Source organism: Hippichthys cyanospilos, chromosome 4, assembly GCF_059441005.1.
Source record: "Hippichthys cyanospilos isolate Australia breed blue-spotted pipefish chromosome 4, RoL_Hcya_1.0, whole genome shotgun sequence".
In the NCBI taxonomy this organism is placed as follows: Eukaryota; Metazoa; Chordata; class Actinopteri; order Syngnathiformes; family Syngnathidae; genus Hippichthys; species Hippichthys cyanospilos.
This window is the reverse complement of record NC_142372.1, coordinates 12,717,085-12,723,084: the sequence shown is the minus strand read 5'-3', so window position 1 is coordinate 12,723,084 and position 6,000 is coordinate 12,717,085.

Sequence of the window (6,000 nt, the reverse complement as noted above, 5' to 3'; positions counted from 1 at the left end):
TCTAAAATGAAATAAGAATACTATAAATTTGCTTTGAAAGTGCATTTGAACGTGTTCAAATGCAAGCCTGATCAAGATAGCAGAACTCTACACTCCTGTGTAGTTATTCTCTGTCTCAGCTATTCTTCATCAAAACAATTAATAGACAATATAAATAACAACAAAAAAAATAAACAAAATGAATAATGCTTTGTTTGAAGTTTGAGGTCATGCATAGTTGCATCTGCTCGACAATGACATGTATGATGTATATCAAGCTCCAAACTAACATGCAGTGTTCACCATTGCTAGGAAGATCAAATCAAACCAAAGTAATGTTAACAGCAGCAGCAGCAGCTACTGAACGATGACAGAAATGTTATCCCATCTATAATGACCTCAGACTTGATACGGTTATCACGACCGGGCATCTCTGCTCGTCACTCTGACCCTATAGCTCAGCCTCATCAGCCGACCAATCCCTAAAACAACAGAAGGGGAGATAAAAACAGTACTGTGTAAACCGCAACAGCCCCTCTTCCTCCTAAGCACAAAAACGATTGGCCACCACTTCCTGTTGCAGAGATGGCAACAGGATTTCATCCAGGAAAGGATGAGTATTCGCTTAGCTAATCCTACTTCTGTGGTCTTGGTGGGATTAGTCTGACTGTGTGGCTAAGACCACTATGAGACTGTCATACAAAAAGCTAATATTATTGGAAGATGTACTGACAGCTTGGATCATTAGTAATTTGGATTGTAAGTTAAACGGGATTGTATGTGAGGCATGTTTTTCTAAAGACATATTGTATATATTAATATTTGTGTCATAAAGCATGATCTTGGGTTCTTTACAAGATATGTCCTGGATAATTTGTTACATTCAAGACCACAAATGAGCCTGTGAACACACCGTACCATATTAAATCCCATCAAACATAACAGCCCAGATCATGTCATCTCAGTCTGGCACTCCTCGGAGACGCCAACAGCCTCGTCTATCAGGTCTGGACTGGGTTCAAAATCCTCAAGCAAAGCCAAATTTGTGTAACAAGATCTGGACCTTCAGATGCATGCCTGCCACAACAAATTGGCCTCATGTGGCGAAAGAGAAACGAGAGGAGGTAGGGGGGCGGCTGAAAAGTGAGCAAAGATGCGAGCTAGCGTGGGGAGGTAATCTTACAGCGTCCGTGGCCTGAAGGGACCTTGCCCCCTGATGCTAATCATTTGGCTTGGGTCCAAATTGTGAAGACAAACATCGTGTCTTCTTCAATTAGACACGTCTCTCTGGGTGGGTTACATATGATGCTTGACCGAGCAGGAGGCCTACAAGGTGCTAAGTCATATCTGGGTAACGATTATAATTGTGTTTTGCAAATGTTAATCAGCATGTCGTCGTCTGTCAAAATCTGGTAGCTTTAACATTGAGCTGTTGAAAGAAGTATTTATTTGTTTGTGAGTCAAACTGCGATCAAAGCCACCTTCATACCATTTAATACAGTATTTTTCGGATCATAATCACACTTTTTTTCATGGTGTGCCCAGTCCTGTGACTTATATTCAGGTGTAACTTATAATTTTAGGCTGTTTTTTAATCAACTGTGTGGTGGGTATTTGCCTGTGTGTATTTTTCTAAAAGAACACTCACGATCCACTCGCTCTAATAAGCAGCCCATTTTAAACATTATAAATAATTTGGCAGCTCAAAGCAGACGAACCAAGGGCATGTCCATATGTTCTTGGCCATTTTTTTTTAAACCCCTCCCTAAATATTAACTTTTACTCTGGATCATAGGTGTTGAACTCCAGTCCTCGAGGGTCAGCATCTTGCGGCTAGTCAGTTTTTTTTTTTTTTTTTTTTTTTTTAAACTTAGAACAATACTTTTATGTCCTTGTAAAATTGCATCTCTGTAAATTGTACACATTGTTTTTAGGTTTTGTATACGATTACATCACTCAAATACATTTTCACGCAAAAACACCTTCACATGCTGTGTTGTTTTCACAGTTGTTTTTTTTTGAGGTGGAGGGAATCATGTGAGGATTTTAATATTAGTTATAGTGCAATGTTGCTCCGCAATATGTCACAATAGTAGTGACAGCTATCTTTAGTGTTGCATGGATTTATTTGATACTGCAATAATAGCACATTTGATATGGACTCCATTTGGGGCAAGGTCACTGTAGGATGAATCATTTTATAGTCTGAGTACATTGGAATAACTATTTTAGCTATACAAAATGTTGTCTTTACAAGAGCTGAAAATGAAGTAATCATTTAATGCACATTTAACTCAACCCTTCCCTTCCTACAATTGACTCTACTCTTCACTCCACAACACAAAGGGTTAAAGTGACAGCGTTCCATCTTGGCAAAAGTCCCAGAATAGGACATGCCTCTGCAAGAAGAGGTGCAGACAGTGTGTACATACACATACTGTACCTGTACATGCACTTTGACAATGGATCATGAGCAAAAACATCACTACAAATCCTCATTGTTTTTGCCTTACCTCCTAATTTACATTAGACCTGTCAAGTGGCTAAATGCTGTCTTCAGGAGACAAGAAATACATTCAAGGGCCAGCGCAACCAGAGAACAAGTCCATCTATCATGTTAGTACAACTGTAAACCTTCTTTTAAATTAGCTATAATTCAATGTCTTATTTCATGTTCATTATTACATTTTAATTATACATACTAGATATGAATTTGTATGCATGCAAGCCAGTAGTGGTCGCGTTCAATTGCACTGTACATTTAAGTGAAATGCAATGACGATACCATTTCTTCTATTCTTTGACACTAAATTATTAGGAGCATATTCAGAATTACATTCCCCTGAGGCAAAAAAAAAAAAAAAAAAAAAAAAAAAAAAAAAAAAACTTGTTAGGGGCACCTCCTTGTCCAACAATGCTATTGAAAACACCACAGAGAGTTTGACTGGTTGCCAATGAGATATCTCCCTCCTCCAACGCTGAACAAATTGCCTCTACCTATACCTTCGGGTGGTAGTTTACAGGTGAAATTACCACCCTGACAGTGCTACTTGCCCCACTCATCTTCTTCAAAGCTATCTTGCCTTTGGTTCTATTCTTTCATCCCATCCCCCATTATGTGGTAACTCTTTCTGGAAATGTTTGCCCCACACTTCCAGTAAAGAAACATGGAGTGTACACTGAGCAACAAAAAAAATCTTGAAGTGAAGACTTTACAATGTACGGCCACAAAGATAAAATAAATATAAAAGTTGGAATGTTTTGATGAAGAAATGTATTGATTTGAATAAGCCCATAGCCAATGCAAATGTATGCTGATAAGCTTACACAATACTATATAATTATGTATAATGGAATGTCTTTCTGCCATTTTTTTAATCTAAATTTTTGCATTAAGTGACGATGACCTGTATAATAATTCTTCGGATCGAAATAAGCAAATTGAAGGACTGTTCTGGTTTGGACCCTAATCACATGCCTTAATTTAATATTGCTGAATCAACTAAGGAATTTAAGTTAATGGTAACCTCAGAAAGAGAAGGGTTTTGCAAGTCTCTGACTCAGTGCCCAGTGTGCAATAAAGACAAAAGTAAAACGCACAGCAGCGGGATAAGCTCTCAGACCCTCTATACACTCCTCTTCACTCTAATTGACAAGTGTAATTTGATGGCACTGGTAACAGAGTTAGAAAGCAATTAGCGTCATGGCCCATCGGCACAAAAAGTGCTGTGAGCCCACCTGTGGGTCACTTTTTAATTTGGTTAAGTGCTTAGTGCTTAGCACAGGACTCTGCCTTTGATATACTCAGTAGATGGTAAATCCTGTTAGCGCTAACTCCACAAACTATCCCACTGACTGATATCAATCTAATCCACTGGTTAGAGGCTCACCAAGCTCCACAACAAATTATTGGAGTGTCATCTGTCAGTCGAAAAAAAAAGCAACCAACCAAATAAACAAACAAAAAACGTTGATATAGGAACAAGTCGGAAAAACAGATGAAAGAGAGGGTAAGGAGGGGCAGAGAGGCGGCAATGAAGGGGGAGGATGTTTAATTAAAGCAACTGATCCGTGCTGTTTGCTGAAGGACTAATTGTCTCTCCCCCTGATGAGACTGTTTCCTCCAAATTACACTGCAGACGGTAAATCCTTGTTGGCTGTTAAGACAACTGCACAAACTGAAGAAGGAAGGGAATGATTATTGAAAATAAGTTAATGTCAAATAGATAGCGATTGGGTTGGTCTACTGTGGATTGCCTGCTTCTAATTAGGCCATTGTTGTTGATCTTGTCAAACACTTTAACGTCCCCTTTTCCCCCTGGGCAGCGTGTTTAACATGTCATTCGTGGGGTGGGATCTTGACCTAATATGACCTTTGACCTCTCATTAAAGTACCTTTCCTGCTCACACTGCTTCGCCAGACAAATAATTTGATTTTTACCTTTGACAGATTGGGGTTAGGCAAATACAATATTAGTACAAATTTTGTGATATAAAATTACAAACACAGCTTCAAAATGTGTAAGTCAGTAAGCCAGTTTATGTTACGTACACACAGCAAATCTCAGAGCGTGTGTCCAACATTTGTTTTGATAAAACATTACAATCATGCATCACTGCTTTCAAGCGGAATCCGTATATCTTCAAAATTATAATCGTTCACACGACCCCATAATAATACTGTAAATGTAATATTGTGTTGGAAGTACAGTGTCGTCTCGAGCAGCCACTCTTCGTAAGCATCTTTAGCATATTCTTCCTCTACCAAGCCACGGTTAAAAAAAAAAAAAGAAAAATAAACAAAATCTCCGCAAAGAGCCCAATATTACATGGCAAAAGGAACATTTGTAGGGCTCAATGACATTACCTGCATCCTCCAACAACTTGGGAGTAATGAATGAGTCATGCCACTTTGGGTCATACCATTGATGAAAAGGTGGCTGTGAATCATTGACTTTATAAAACCACATTATAAATTGAAACCAGCCAACACCTAACTGTAATCCACACACTTGTGATGTCACTGCAAGTACCAGGCAAATTAAATGGAGAACCGTGTGGCAATCACATTTCAGATTTGTTTATAAAAGTCTGTGCAAAAGAATTGGCCCATCTTTGATTTAAATTGTAGACAATGATAGAGTTAGCAGGGTTGTACAAATAATAATAAATCAAAGCTGAATGTTGTGGAGGAGCGGTGTGAACGCCAAGTTAGAATCCATCGGTGGTGAAGATGAGGAAAAAGAAAAAGTGCTGATATGGGAATTAATTGTCACTTTAAATCACAAAGGCATCAGAGAAACCACATACCACAAAATCTTCTTGGAACCTCCATTCTTTCATGAACAAACAGACTGACCTAAAATGTGACAACGTTTTAGTCTAAGACAAAAACAATTCAACTACATAATCAAATAATCAATATATTGGAGGATGACTGACCTTTGGATGTTTGCTTAGTTTATTCACATATCAGCATACCAAACTGATTCGACTTTTGAAAAGAAAACATCAATCATTGTACAATTCAGACAGATAGATTCTCCTCTGTTTTGACATCAGCGAACTGATCTAGTATCATGGCTCGCTTGCTCGCATGTGATTCCAGGTCAATGACAAGTTACAGCCTCTGACTGCTGAACTGCGAGCAGGCATTGGGTAAAACTGGTCAGAATTCTCCAAAAAACCTACAACCGCGAACAAAGCCAAACACGGGCCCCTGCTTGAACAAACAAAAGTGGAAAGCCACAGACCAACTGACAGCTCCCACAGCACAGGACAATGACATAGCGTCAACTGGACATGTTTGAGTGCTGAAAGCGAAAAGCAGCATGTTAGCTCTTTGCATTCACGCTACAACAACATCACTAATCAGGGTTGTAAAATAAAACAACTTTCTTTTACCTGTGTCTTGCTCTGACTGCAACACTGTACCACAATGTGCACGCTGACTTTTATTGCTAGCGTTTGCCGCAACATTTTACATGAGGTTGTATATCGGAGAATAAAATGCATATTGAG